The sequence below is a fragment of the Herpailurus yagouaroundi genome, unplaced genomic scaffold (genome assembly GCF_014898765.1).
Source record: "Herpailurus yagouaroundi ecotype Mexico unplaced genomic scaffold, PumYag 483, whole genome shotgun sequence".
Taxonomy (NCBI): Eukaryota; Metazoa; Chordata; class Mammalia; order Carnivora; family Felidae; genus Herpailurus; species Herpailurus yagouaroundi.
The window spans coordinates 5808358-5823700 of record NW_024412700.1 but is presented as its reverse complement, the minus strand read 5'-3'; the positions used below and the strand labels follow the sequence as shown (position 1 = coordinate 5823700).

The following is a 15343-nucleotide window of genomic DNA, read 5'->3' as shown; positions in this document are numbered from 1 at the left end:
CCCTTCCGTGGTCCCCTCTAGGGAGGAGCGCCCTTCCGTGGTCCCCTGTAGGGAGTGAACAGCGAGTGCTGGTGGTGCAGCCACTACACACATGGCTGTTACTTTTGCCACAGCCTGTGATGTCTCAGGAGACTCGTCTTGCCGGGTCCCAGAGGGAGGGCTCCATCCCTTGCAGCAGACCTGCAGACCTGCAGGAAAATCCGGTGTTGGCACGGGTCGACTGAGCCGTCATCACAGTGTGATTTAGCCTTAGCCGACTGGCCAGAGAGCAGAACAGGCAGAGTGACTTTGCTGCTGTTTCACCGCCTCTTTCTGTTTTCCCACCTTCTCCAAGCGGAGGACGTGAACTTGCACTTCTTCCCCTGTGTGCTCTCGGTTGGTGGGCCCCAGCTCTGACAGGCTCAGCTTCGGTGCCTCTCCTGAGGCTCACCCCACACTTTTGTGCCTCTCCTGGACTTGTGTCCTCCCCTTCCTCCTTTTGGGCCTTGTTAGTCTCCCTGTCTCACTTCTCAGCCTTTAATGGGCATCTGCTCATGTCAGAGGTGTGAAAAATGGAAAATAGCCGGAAGATAGCAGGCACCGCTCACGGTGGTCTCTGCTAATGGTGTAGCAGTGCTGCCTGTGGCTTTCCCCTCTCCCCATTTTGTGCAAATGTCTTCATAGTCTGTCTGCAGCTATGTGTCTTGAGTTTTCAGGTAGCATTCAACCGCCTGCATTTTCTGATGCTCCTAAAACCATTTGCAAACTTCCTCTTCAACCTCTCCCTAATGTTCAAAATGTGAGTATAACATAGCCTTATAAAGGCATTTCTATCTTTTTTTAAATATTTAAGTTATGTTCACTATTGTTTAAGTGAATATAAATATCATAACAGAAAAGAGCTTTGTGCTTGAAGTTTTATTTAGTATTTTGTATCACTTTCCTATAAAATATTCTTACAGATCAGATTAGTGGAGCATGGGCTGTGGGACTTTTGAGGCATGTGACGTGCTGGAGAACCAATTTCTGCAACGTGGCCTTAATTCGTGCCCCCATGGCATGCGTGAAAGTGAACATCTCACTTCCCGACATAAGCATCATCTTTAAAAAATCCTTATAATTCTGCTTTCGTTTTTTCTTTACATATGTAAAAAGTAGTTGATTATTACACCTTTGGAACTTATTTTTAGGACAGAATATCTGATATTGGTTGTTTTCCATTTAGGAAAACACTTGACCACTGAAAAAAGAATCCACGAATCCACTGAAAACAGAATTTCGAAATCTGTTTTCCTGATAGTTAGGCTACTTGTATGGCTGCACATAAACTCTCTTTTCTATTACCTGTTCTAGATTGATGGAATATCCTTTCCTTAAGATGGCACTTCTGGAACACTTACCAGTTTTTTCTTGAATGGCCAGAATTATTTGAGTTTGCTTTTCTAAGTCATCCTTCTTGTTTGTGCGCCCCAGTCTTGGGGAACCTTGTGCATAGAAACCCCTGTTCCCGCCAGCTCTCCTCTGCAGTGTCTTCTGTTGGTCTGGTTTCCATTCCCACGGTGGCCTGTGCCCCTCGTTTGCCTCACTCTCCTCTGACTGGGTGGCCTGCCTTGCTCTCCTTTCTGCTCTCACCCTGCAGCTGTCGTCTCCTAGCCTGAGACCTTCAACTGCCCCTCTTCCCATGGAATGAGGTTAGACTCCTGAAGCCAGCATGAGCGTTTGAGGTCACTTACCAGGTGGCTCCAACCTCAGGGTTACTTTAAGGTGACCTCCCTCTGTCTTGTTCATTTCTCTGTCGTCTCTGCACTGCTCCGATCCCATCCCCTCCCCCAGTTACCCACCTCCCCACTCATTCGTGCTCTGGTCTTGCCTTCTTTCCACTGCTCACCAAAAATGGTTTGTCCTATTCACGGCACTCAATGTTTGAGTATTTTTCAAGGTTTGTGTGTTATATTTTTTATTTAATTTTTTAATTTTTTAGTGCTTATTTTTGAGAGAGAGAGAGAGAGAGACAGAGTGTGAGAGGGGGAGGGGCAGAGAGAGGGAGACACAGAATCAGAAGCGGGCTCCAGGCCCTGAGCTGTCAACACAGAGCCCCACGTGGGGCTTGAGCCCAGGGACTAGGAGATCGTGACCTAAGCCCAAGTCAGACGCTTAACTGACTGAAACACCCAGGCGCCCTGAGGTTTGCGTTTTAACTTCTCTTCTGGATTGAAGATTTTTGAGGAGTCTTCAAGTACTACCTTTCTTCTGCCAGTTATCATGTGCATGTAGGAAGTATTTACTGATTTCCTGACAATCTGCATTCTGACGTGGAAGTCGACATCTTGGAGATGAGTGGTAACCATTGAATGAGTGATCCTTTCCTGCTGTTCCCTGTGCCTTTCCCTGAGTCAGCCCAGCTCATTGTCTTCAGGAAAGTGCCCTGGATTTGTGAGAGCATTGCTGGTGGAATGGGGGCCATTTATGGAACCAGACCACTCTTTGCCTGGCCACCCTCCTTCTTGCCTCTGCCATTAGGTTCCCACCCACAAAGTACTCTTGGACACTCACCTGTCCTGTTCCCTGTCGGCCTGGCCTCACTCGCTCGCTGCCTTCCGGTACTTCCTCTGTCTTGGCCAAGGATTGGCACACGGGAGGTTGTGAACCCTCACTCACACTCCCTCCTTGTTGGGGTAGCTGATCTTGGTCAGGGCTAGGGCTGACCTGGCAGGACTTGGAACTGACTGTGTTTTTCGCAGAAAGGCACTTCCATAACCTGCTTAGGGACCCTACCTACATCTTGTGACCAGATTGTAAACTGGTGTAAGCATGGATTCCGGTAGTTACAGTTTGGGGAGTCACAGGAAGGGGGAATGCCCAAGAAGGGGTGTGATGAGTGTGGTTCACTTATTGGGGGAGGGGGGCGGCGCGGGAGCAGTGTGTAAATAGGTAGAAGTGACTCTTCTTGCCCATTACAGGGCCAGCCTGTGCCTCCTGGCAGCCCTCCCGTATTCTATACCTGAGCTGGAGTCTGTTTTGAGTCCTGAGGAGTGGAGGTGGGAAGGGGAAGAGTAGGGTTGCCTGTCCAAGCTCATGTTTTTTTTCCCCGGGGAGCTTTCATTTGATGTGCGACCCGAAGGCGAGTCCTCGTCCTAAACGGTTTCTGTGCTGCGGCTGCGGCCGTATCTGCCCCTGTTTTCTGTGGGTCAAGGTGCTACAAGTCTGTGATCTGGGAGGGACAGTGCCACACGCTGAAACCTATTCTATCCTCCCTTTCTGATACAGCGTCAAGTGTTGTATGTGGACACTAAGTGCCCTTTCTGCGGTTCACAGTACCAGAGCTATTAAATCTATTTACATTTTGAGAAACGTGTAGAAAGGACACTTTGAGATTTCAAAGATTTTTGCGTGGGAAAAAAAAAAGATTTTGTTTGTTTCGTTTTGCTTAATAGAAAATTTGGCACATTTAACAACTCAGACACTTATGTGTGTTGGTGTAAAGCTGAATAGCTGTTTGGAGAGTAGAAAATTAGAACCAAATGTTTTAGGAGCCACCGTACACATATTATCCATAAAATGTAAAGCAAAATTATCTCTCAGGCTACATGGTGATGGTCTCCGGAACTTTCTAGTGCCCTGGTGTTCCAGAGACATGCCGCCAGGTTAAAGCACTCCTGGGGGCTTGACAAGGATGTCATGGTGTGAAGCTCCTGTAAAAATTAAACTTATTAGAGATAAAAGATGTGTCCTCTATTTGTAATTTTCTAGCTGACACATATCGTTTCATGAATGTTGCAGTGGTGACACCCAGAATCTCCTCTGTCAGAAGTCCTGGTTGGTTTAGAATCGGCTCCTCCTCTCTTCTTAAACAGCAGTGTGTGCGCCCTTGCTCACCCACTCCTCATAAGCTCCTGAGATTGGGGAATGTCCTTGTATTCTGGGGCTAGGATGTTAACCTGATATGCAGAAATCATCAGTAATAGTTGGCAGAATGAAGGAAATTGTTAGAGATCAAGGAAGGAACAGGAAGGCATAATTTTGTACTAAGTCATAGTGTATAAGTTCTCACTGCTTCTACTCACATCTATTAAATGGATTTTTAAAATAAAAAGTTTTATTTTTCCTAACTATAACCTATGAGATCTGGAAATAAATAATAAAGTACGCACAAAAAATTACCCCAAAGATAACACCATAGCTCATTCTAAAATTCTTCCATTTGAGCACATTGTCTTTCTTGTTCTAAAATCTTTATACATAATGTTCAATATGCTCAAATAATGTGAGCGTAAGAAAGTACACACCAGTGAGCCTACCACGTAGTGTGAGAAATAGAGCATTATTGTTACTCTAGCCCACTTTGGAATTATTTTGATAAAAGAAGATGGTACCAAGTCTAATTGTATAAAAAACTAAAGTGTTAATCATGAGACTCTTAAATACAGAGGACAAACTGAGGGTTGAAGGGGGTGGGGGTTTGGGGAGGTTGGGAAAGGAGTGATGGGCATTAAGGTGATGGGCACTGGGTGTTATATGTATGTGATGAATCACAGGAATCTACTGAAGCCAAGACTACATTGTATGTTAGCTAACTTGAGAATACGTAAATTAAAAAAAAAAAAAAAAAAAGGAATAGGATATGGAAAAAAGAGAAAGTGTTAGTCACTGGGGTCTTCCTCTGCTTTTCTTGTTCATCATGTGTTGCTTCGAAAATAAATTCTACAAATAGTGCACGGACATATTCGCATTAAAATCGAACACTTTGGAAACATAGAATCAAAGGCAAAGAACTTCCTCCACATCCCTTCACTCTGCCGCCATCACCACACCCAGAGGCACTGGTGCTTACCAGTGGTGTGCCCTCCCAGACCATTTGCCATGCCCATAGGCACAGAATGTGCCAGGCGCTTCCTCATGAGAAAGATCCGGCAAGTAGCACACTCGCCCTCTTTGTATTGTGCTCGGTGAATTAATTGTTGAAACAATTTTTATTGTCCAGGGCTGCTCTCTGAGCAGGATCATGCCCCCTTGTCCTCACAGAGGGGCAGCGAGCACCCCACACGCAGACCCACAGCCCAGAGATGTGGGATTACATCACTTGGCGTGACCAGGAGGCTTGTTGCGCTCTAAATTCCAATTAATCAAACTTAAAAGGGAATGGAAATTAATTACTGAGTTAAACAGTGTGAAGCAAAGTTTAATTTGGCATATTAACAGGAAATAAATGCACTTTTGAGCCTTCACTTTAATGATGAATTAAAACTGATTCAGCTCCATTTGCGCACATGCACACACTCACGGACATGTGTGTGCATACCCGTGCACACCCACATATACAACATCACTGATGTGATCCCAATTTAGTCATATTGGGTGTGACTTTATAACCAAAACAATTGATGATGGGGAAACAACATGAGTATATTTGTTCCGAATAAACGGTAATACAAATCCCAGGGGTGATAAAGGTAGGTTCAGAACCTAGGCATGCTGCCTCTCCCCTCAAGTCAGGATGCTAAGGGAGTGGACTCTTATAGGTTGTATTTCTGCATGTTATGGTTCTGAGGTCTCTGATCCCCAGACTTCTTCCCCGCCAGACCGCCTCGTGACCCTCACTTAGACTGTATTTTAGTTCTCACTGCTGGAGTCAATTAACTGTGAACCAAGATAGGCCCTGCTGAGTGTACCTTGGAATTGCACGTTAATATTAGAATGGCTCCTTGGCCCCGTTCCCAGGGGCACAGAGGTGGCCTGCTGCAGCTTCGTGTTGCACTCACCATTGCCCTGCTGTGAAGCCCTGAGGATGCTGCCCATCCACAGGGTCCAGTTTATTTTTTATTTCATTAAAAAAAAATTTTTTTAATGCTTATTTTTTATTTTTGAGACAGAGAGAAACAGAGCATGAATGGGGGAGGGTCAGAGAGAGAGGGAGACACAGAATCCGAAGCAGGCTCCAGGCTTCGAGCTGTCAGCACAGAGCCCGATGCGGGGCTCGAACCCACAGACGGTGAGATTGTGACCTGAGCCAAAGTCGGAGGCTCAACCGACTGAGCCACCCAGGCGCCCGCATAGGGTACAGTTTAAATATCCTACCTGGTTGGCCTTTGCTCAGCTGGCCTCTCTCTAGGACTGTTCTCTGACAGGACACTTCCTCCAGCCAAGCAGCTCATTTTCCCCAGAGCCCCGACACCCTGCTTTCCTAACTGTTCTTAGATGTCGTCCTGCCCAGTGGATTTGCCTTTTTACCTCCATCTTGAAGGCCCACCTCTCCTCACAGTGGAAGTGAATGCAAGAGGAATTGCCCCATTTCCCAGATGGATTCCTGACTTTGAGGACAGTGGATGTGCACATTTGCTGAGACACTCTTAAAATAATGTTTTTCCTTTAGTCCTCAGTTTCTGGATTCATATACTAATTCATTGAATTAACTCCAATCTAAAATTTTGAAGGTGGGATGGGGCAATTAATTATCTACTCGATGAAACTCATTTGCTGTTTCCCATGGCATATCTAAACCCAGAACCACTCAGCGTGTTTCTTGGGGGAAAGTTAACTAGAAATGCCAGTTGTAGATAGTGTTTTCTGCAGGGTCCAGGATCCATCTTTCCCATCATTGTTCTGAAAGTTTAATCAGTTATTTTTTTAATTTTTAAAAGTTTATTTATTTTTGAGAGAAACAAAGACAGTGTGAGTGGGGTAGGGGCAGAGAGAGAGGAAGAGAGAATCCCAAGCAGGCCCCACACCGCCAGCACAGAGCTCAATGCGGGGCTCAAATTCACAAAACTGCGAGATCATGACCTGAGCCAAAACCAAGAGTCGGTCGCCTAACCGACTGAGCCACCCAGGCGCCCCTTTTTGATGGATGAGCAAATTCCATGTATGGAGTCTCTTGGTGCACTGTGCCTCTTCCATTTGGTTCAGGGTTTGCTGTAATGAATGGTCAGCTGTAAGTGGGTGACACTGCCATGTTCTGTGCAGACGGTGACCGAGGAGCTGTGTCTGCCTCCCATACCTACCCTGGCCTTTCTTCCTGGCCCGAGTCTTGGCTGATTTGTCTATGCTCTGATGTCACTTTGGTGTTACACATTCTAGATCCTGGTGTCTAAGAATGCCACCAGCATAGAAGGAAGGAGATGTTCTATTGTACGGGATCGTCCAGTGCTTCATTGAGACAAACCAAGCAGATTTGATTATATCAGAACCAAGAAATGCTAATAGGTTTGTATTGGAATAGTTTTTGCTTTGCAGTTTTTTCTTTTTCTTTCAAATGCTAAAAACAGTTTGTTTTTATGATACTTGCAGCCAACCTGATTTTAAAAATTGATATTTAAAGCAATAGTTCATTCTTTTCCACATCGAAACTGTCAGCTGTTAGACGGTCGGATGGCTCGGGCTATCTCTTGAAGCCAAGATGGCAATTTCATTAGCTGCGTTCAAGCCGCCCTGAATATCTGAGTATATAACCGTGCTCTTCTCAGATGCCCATGTCTGGGGAATGTGCTTTGCAGTTTATGAAGCCATCACCGCACAGAGCTGGGAGGCCTTTCCTCCTCTTCCTCTCCCAGAGCCCAGTTGCCATGGTGACCAGAAAGCCATCCAGAATGTCCTGCCTTTTCCCATTCTGCAGCAGCGCTTGCGGGAGTAGAGATGACATGGGTGTGTGCATCTGTATCTGATTGCGGGGCCCCTGCCTGCTCTCCCATGGGCCAGCTCAGTTCCAGGGTGCCATTCCAGGGGTGGGCTCATGCATGCCAGCCACGGGGGTGACCACACAGGGAAGCAGCTTGTTCCAGGGAGGGTCTGTTCGGAGAATGGGCACTGGTTTGTGGCAGGAATGGTTTTAAGGTTTTAACATATTTTCACAGTTGCTTCTCGCTTACTAAGACTCGGAGTCAAGAATTGCTGCAATATTTAGAGAAATCTGCTAAATCCCGATTTAATTTTGATTCATTTTGCTGGAAGCATTGGTGGAGACAGGAAGTTAGTGTTGGGGATCAGAAGCTATTGATATTTTCAGCCACAACCAAGAGCCTGGATGAATAATGTGTATCAGTGGTTGTGCCACTTTGAAAAGCCCAAAAACTATCATTAAAGCAAAATTTTATACTGAACTTGAGTCCTAAAGATCATATTTAAAAAAAAACAAACTTACTTTTTTTTAGCGTATGGGAGACTGTTAGGCCGAACTGCAGTGGTTAAGCCAGCGGTGTTGTTGGCAAGTGTCCAACACGCTGCTCTGAGGAGGGCAGGGGGGCTGATTTCTAGCCAGCTTGGTGCCACTACAGGTGGACATTCATCTCTCAGGGCCCTGGCATGCCTTTGGGGTGAGCCCTTGGTACTTCTGGGATGCCGTCTCCTGCTGGAGCATTGACCTGTGAATACTTTTGAAGCACAGGTTCCATGGAGGCAGGTCTGTGTGTCAAGCAGCAGTTAACGGGTGGGTGACCAGCGGTCTCTGTCACACTCTGACTCTGGTGGTTTTCACTGCAGCCGACTTCATGCGATTAGGCTTGGTTGGGGGTTGTTTTGGAAACTGCCTTACTTTGTTACCAGGGCTTGAGCTTGTGAGATGTTCCTGCTGGATTAGTACCCTGCTTGTCTCTTTTGTAACTGAAATAGCATTAAATAATAGGAGATTGCATTGGGTTTTATACTTCTGAGTGTTTTCACATATGTTATCTCATTAGATTTTTGTAACATCTTTGAGCAATTTTTTTTTCTCCCTGAGGTATTTTTGTTCTCATTTAACAGATGGCAAAGTCGGTCTCTTAGATGTTAAATGTAGTGGCACAGGGACAGAATCCCATCTAGAACCCACAGCTGACCCAGCCCTCTCTTCCTCTGACTGAACTTACCATTTGCTTCTCAAAACTGCATGGAATCATGGTGGCCCACCATCATGTGCCTTTAAGATGCCTATTAACACCCATGGCAACCATTATGTGCCTCTTGTGAACTCTTTATGAAGCCGGCAGAAGAGGAGATGGTCATTTATGGGTTAGATGAGCACTGAAGCGTGAATAACTATGTTCCAGGCAACCCCCGCTGGAGACTTGGGCTGTCTTGTAACTGAGTGTCCCTGTTTGCCTGAAAATGAATTTCAGTGATGGAATGAATCAGGAGTCTCATACATACACCCAAACCTCGGAGAAATCCTGTGGTCAGAGTATCCTTCAATTTGGGGAGGTTCTTGGTTTTACTTTTACATTCAGAAATAAGAGAAAACAATTTGTAGAGGGTCTCCTCCCCCCTTTATTCATTTGGCTCGAAATCTGTGGTGTTAGTGGGGGTTCAGACTTATTCTCAGAATTGGAAGAAATTTCAGAGACTGAAAAGCAGGTAAACGTGCACGTGTGAGACCCCGTAAGGATCACCGTGATGGCAGATCCAGGAGCTTTGTGGGTAGGAGCAGGGGGAGAGAGTGAAGGCCCAGTCCTATAGAGACTTTCTTCACCTGCAAGGACAAGGTGTGGGCTGCTGTGCAGGCCTCCAGCTTTATCTTTCAAAGTGGAGAATAGCTGTTCCTTGGCTTCCCTCTGATCAAAGGGCCCTGTGAGGTGTGACAGGAGGATAGTTTGCTTTCCTGTTCTTTCCTCCATTTTGGGAAACAAACAGACTCTCAGATCTCTGCTTAAAAAAGACTGATCCTCTGAAAGAAGAGGAGAGAATGAGGAGGGAAACTCGGTGATCCAAGGGGCTCTCGGCATTAGCGTCTTGTCTGGATAGGCCTCCAGCTCCCCGAAGTAGGCAGTCTGCTCTTGCAGAGGCCAGGTCAGTTCAAGGCCAAGGGTTGAGTGCTTGAGCGGTTGACATGGTGAAGAGATTGGAACTAGCACAAGATTAATGGATGTGTTCAGGTAGCAGTCACCCAAAGCTGTGGTCCAGACAAGCACTGGCCTTATCAGAACTGAAGACAAGTAGGGTTTTAAAGTCCTTCAGGGTTCACTCCAACAAAGATGAACAAGGGTAGGAGAGGTGATGCTCTGGTCGCCAGGTGGGTCCTGCGGCTGCTGGTGCTCCACCTTCACAAAGTCCCTGGGGTGGGTGGTGCTTACTGGGGAAAGAGCCGACTCACCGCCCCCCTGCATACCCCCCCAACCTTCTATGCTGACTCACTGCCCCCCCCTGCGCACCCCCCCTCCCAGCCAGCCTTCTGTGTTCTCTCACCAAGATGCATGTCAGCTCACTCCTTGAATTCCCTGAGATGTGCACTTAAGGTTGTGTATGTCCCTATAGCATCGCGGGGTGTTGGTGGCACAGTAATTGAGTTTGCTCTCCACCTCAGTGACTGGCGTTATCCTTTACCTCCCATGGCGTATGTTTGTTCATTTGCTCCTGAGTACTGTTCCATGGAGAAATGGGCTGTGCTTAGGTTGTTCCCAGTGTCTGGCTGTTGTAAGGAAGGCTGCCATGAATACCCTCTTCTGGGCCTTTGGGGGACCCTGCCTGCTTCCTCGTAGAGTGGAGGGTAGGGCTTATCCCAGACACCCACCCAGAAAGTTTCCTCAGTCAGGTTATTTAAGATTCTGGAAAGCTGCAGAAATGTAAGAAATAAAAGTAAATACATAAAAAGCAGATTATCTTATAAGCCACTAGGAAAACACATAGTTGTCTTTTTAGTGGTCTGATCTTATTGGTCAATCTTAGTTTTCTGGCAAAACAGAATACATATTCTTTTTTTCCAGTTGTTGGAATGGAATTCCTCCTTTCACTCTACTATTTGCCAACAAGTCAGATCCCATTATGATGGTAGGAAAAATCCCCATTCCTTATGTTTTCCTTTGGCTAGGTTTCTCTCACACTTGCTGTGTGGCACGAACAAATGTTGTTTGGCTGCTCTGATGACTTTGGTAGGATTTTGTTTTTTCTTATTTGTTTCAAGGAACAGAAATTCACCCCAGCATTAGTAAGACCACTGTGGGTGATGGGGGAGAGTGGTGAGGGCCAGTAGCCATTTTCATATGCCCAGTTGCCTGAGTTGTCAACTCCATCTGTTAATTTGATTGGCTCAGGCCAAGCTTCAGACTTAACCCACTGAGTCACATGTCTCCTTCTGACCCAATTGGGTCAAAGTTAGTGGGGGTGGGGGTGGGGGTAGAGGTTGTCTTGAGCTGCTTGTGCTCACTGTTTCAGCAGGACTGGTAGGCTCCTCTCTATCAGAAATGAAGATGTATCAGTAGTTAGTGTTTTGTTTCTTCATTCTCTGAAAAGAAACAGAAACAAAACAACTAGGCCCAAACTGTATACATTTTTGTCTGTTTATTTGGGATTAATGGTTTCATTTTCTTAATCTGGAAGCCTGACACCATTGATTTATCTGTTGTGTGCGTATGTCTGTGTGTGCACATGTGTGCATGTGTACCTTTGTATACACACTGTGGTCATGACCTCTGTGACTGGAAGTCAGGACCCTTGGGGCCAGCCTGGGCCACCAGCCATTTTCTTGACCTTCTCTGTTCAAGTTGCTTTTCCATTGAAGATGCTGGATTTCTCACTTGTAAAATGAGGAGTTTGGCTAGATCAGTGGTTATCAGCTTTGGTTGCCCATTAGAAATACCTGGAAGCTTTTAAATAATACTGGTGTTCAGGCATTGGCTGGCAGACTTGAATCAGACTCTTTGGGGAGTGGGGCCTGGGCATCGGCCTTCTTTCTTTTCTTCCTTTCTTCTTGTTTTAAGCTCTGTGAAGTGACTCTGATGTGCAGTCAGAGTTGAGAAACACTGGGCCATGTGATCTTTAAGAAACCTTCCGGCCCTAAAATTTCCATGATCTCTGCACTAAAATGCCAGCTGTGCTTTGGGCAACGAAGACAAAGGTATGGAGGAGGAGTTCAGTTTCCTCATTATTACTTCTGTGGTTTGTTAGCGGGAGGATCATTAGCATAAAAGGTATTTCTCTGTGGACACACAAATCAATGCAGATGACTAACTTGCCATTTAACAAATTGTAGATTATAATGTAAAACTGTCTTAGGTAAATAACCCTAGTCTAATTGAGTGATAGTATCCTGTTTTTCATTAGTAAGGATATTAGCTCAAGATACAGGAAGACTATAAGAAAGCTACCAGTTGTTACTAGTACCTGCATGGTGTTTTACAACTTATAGAGGATTTCATATGCTTTATTTCACTTGAGCCACAAAATTCCAGTTGTATCTTAAACTGTCTACTTATAAGCCTGTTATTTTGTCAACTAGAAATAGGATAGGGTAGCAGGGAAAGCAGGAATATGAACAGTTGGCCAGAACATGACCCAATACAGCATAACAAGGCCAGATCTGGGACCTACAAGGTCTTTGGCAGTAGAATTACCCAAATTATGAGAGGCCAGTGACTTAAACGTATGCTATTGAATGTGAGGAGATGAGTTCTATATTTGCTTTGTGGAGGTCCTTTTATCACTACACAGATGTATCAAGCAATGGGACAACAACTGGGCAACAAGGGAGAGGATCTAAGTTCAAGGCCTGGAAATGTGTTCCCTGGCTGAGCAGTTCAGTGCACATGACCAGTGGGCTATCTGTGCTCTAGACTCAGGAGATCAGAGATCTTCTGCCCAAGTCTAGCACATGCCTGGCATGTAGTCAGCTCTTAATGAGCATCTTCTGGAGGCTGTTGGACACATATGTTTAGGGTAGTGTCTGTGGCAGAGACATATAATGGACATGGTAATGAGCGTGAGAACCAAGTCTCCCGGGGACTCATAAGGACTGACTCTTTCTATGCCCAAATTTGCTTGTGTGTAGAGTGAGTATAATAATATCTTCTTGGCATGAAGGTGAGATGAGGTACTGCAAGTAAGATGTTGGGTACATATGCAGCAAATATTGGACACTCAGTGAATGTTAGGTAAAACTGTTAACAACAAAAAATGCCTGCAGTGAGCATCAGTCTAATGGGGGATAAAGCAGCACAAAAAGGACTTATATGTGAGATGCAGGAAGGGAAGTTACATGAAAGAAGAACCAAGAAGAGATGTCAGGAGTAAGGAGGGGAGGGACAGAAGTGACATCAGTGAGAATCAAGACAGGCTCAGGGAAGAGGAGGAAATCATGGAGGCCGTTGAGATGCCACTGTGTCCCTTCATAAATCTTTTTTGAGATGGGAACTCTTAGTGTCATTACATGATAGGAGAGGAGGCCCAAGGCTGTTTAGGAACTGCTCATGATCACACAACTAGTTAGTGCTGGAATCAAGGTCTTTACCTGTCTTTAATAGCCTTTCTAAGTAGCTATGTTATCCTAAGCAAGTTACTTAACCTCTTGGAACTTCAACTTCCTTATGTCTAAAATGAAGATAACACTATTTGTCTCAAGGTTGGTGATAACGAGCATAAATGGTCTAGCATAGAATCTGGCACCCAGGTGATATTTAATAAATCACATAGTAACTGATTATGATGGTAATGATGACGACAATGACAATGATGATGGCCGTCTTGATGTTGATGATGGTGGATGATGACCATGCTGATGATCGTGACAATGATGATGGCTATGATCGTGGTAGTGATGGTGATGATGACAGTGATATGAGCATGATGATGATGTGATGATGATGATAAGGATGGTGATAATGATAGTGGTGATGGTGGTGGTGATGATGATAATGATGATGGTGACGATAATGATGGCCATGATAGTGGTGATGATGGTGATGATTATGATAAGGATGGTGATGGTGAAATTAATGATGGTGGTGATGATGATAGTGATGGTGGTGGTGATGATGATGATGACAATGATGATGGTGACAACCATGATGGCCATGATGATGGTGGTGATGGTGATAACGTTGATGCTGATGATGGTAATGATGGCGATGCTGATGACAGGGGTGGGAGTAAGAAAATAGGAAAAGGTGGAGGTAGGAGATGATAGGTTCACCTGGCCTCTTGGGCTTCCAGTTATCTAATTGTCTGTTGAGGGGCATGGTCTGGTAATGCCTTCAGTGATAGTATCAGGTCGAGGGCATCAGCTGCCATGTATGAGGGTCTGCACCACTTTTGAGAGTGATAAACAGGCTCACCCAAGCACCTGTAGCAAAAGCCTAACAATTTGCTTTATGTTTGAAGAAATAAGGGTGGGGTTGTGATTTCGGCTTGGGGGATGGTGGTCCTGGTCAGAGATCCTACTGTGTGGACGTAGAAAGGAGAGCAGCAAAAGGTATGAATGAATCCAGCAGGGGAAGCACAGATGATCCATCAATTTGAGAGGAAATGCACATTGAAACACTGAAGCTGTTTCACCAAGTTAGGAAAGGTTTTCACTCAGATGCTTGGTATCCCAGTAAGTTAAAACTTTCATATGCTACTAAAGAGAGAATTGGTTGTTTCTCTTGAAAGTCCTACTATGCTGCCACTCCTTAGACTCAGTAGATTGTGATGCCTCCAGCTTTGTTTTTCTTTTTCAAGATTGCTTTGGCTATTCGGGGTCTCTTCTGGTTCCATATAAATTTTAGGCTTGTTTGTTCTAGCTCTGTGAAGAATGCTGGTGTTATTTTGATAGGGATTGCAAAAATGAAACATTTAAAAATGTTTATTTATTTTGAGAGAGAGAGAGAGAGAGAGAGAGAGAGAATGAATGAATGAATGAATGCCTGTCTGGACTTGAATCCCAAGTGTGCCATCCAGTTAGCCTCTCTGCATCTCAGTCTACTCATGTGGAAGGTGGGAGTGTTGTGGGGTTGTTGGGAGCATAGGATGGGACAATGAGCTGGCAGGTACCACTGAGGCTCCCACATTCACTCTTGGGACAAATGCGGACATGACACATGGATTGTGAGAACTGTCAGAAGCTTTTGGAAATCCTAGCACTGAGGCCACACCCCTGTCAATTAAACCAGAATTTGGGGATGAGGCACCACAGATTTCCCAAGTGACCCACTTCTGGCCTAAGAGTCGTTCCTGAGCACTGCTGGGCCTCGGGAGAAGTTCTCTGTGCTGCTGGGCAGCAGATGGGGAATGTGCAGGCTGACGTGCCTGGGTGAGACTTTGCTGGAAGGATATACACTAAGGTTTGTTTGCTTTGTTCTGTGTTTATAGAGGGCGTCACAGCCAAAGGAAAGTACCTTCCCTTGGAGCCCACTCACCTCACTTTCCGACCACTTCTTCAGACTCCCGGTTTCTGAAGCTAAAGAAAAGAATTGAAAATCCACCCATGCAGACTTGGAGGGGAATTAGAATATCTCCAAATGGAAAAAATGTAGTCCTACACATGTGAGGTTTTGACCTTGCCAAGAGAATTCAGGATGTGGATAATAACACTGCAAAGGATTAAAGACATGATTCTTTCTGTTTTTATCATACTTCCCTGGGAGGCCGGATATAACCCCTTGGAGAAGGAGGTTTTGGAGTGGATGCCCATCTTTGTGTGTTAACTGTG

The 15343-nt window shown here is 45.3% G+C and overlaps 1 protein-coding gene and 1 long non-coding RNA gene across 2 annotated transcripts in view; both read left to right on the top strand.

Annotated features, from left to right (window-relative positions):
* The window catches only part of PTPRN2 (protein tyrosine phosphatase receptor type N2), a 748038-nt gene that overhangs the window by 49312 nt on the left and 683383 nt on the right, over positions 1-15343 (top strand). The gene's annotated exons all lie outside the window — the stretch shown is intronic.
* Positions 6812-8069, top strand: LOC121022986 (uncharacterized). Its single transcript, XR_005787208.1, has 2 exons — positions 6812-7179; positions 7827-8069. It is a non-coding gene; the product is annotated as an uncharacterized LOC121022986 (long non-coding RNA).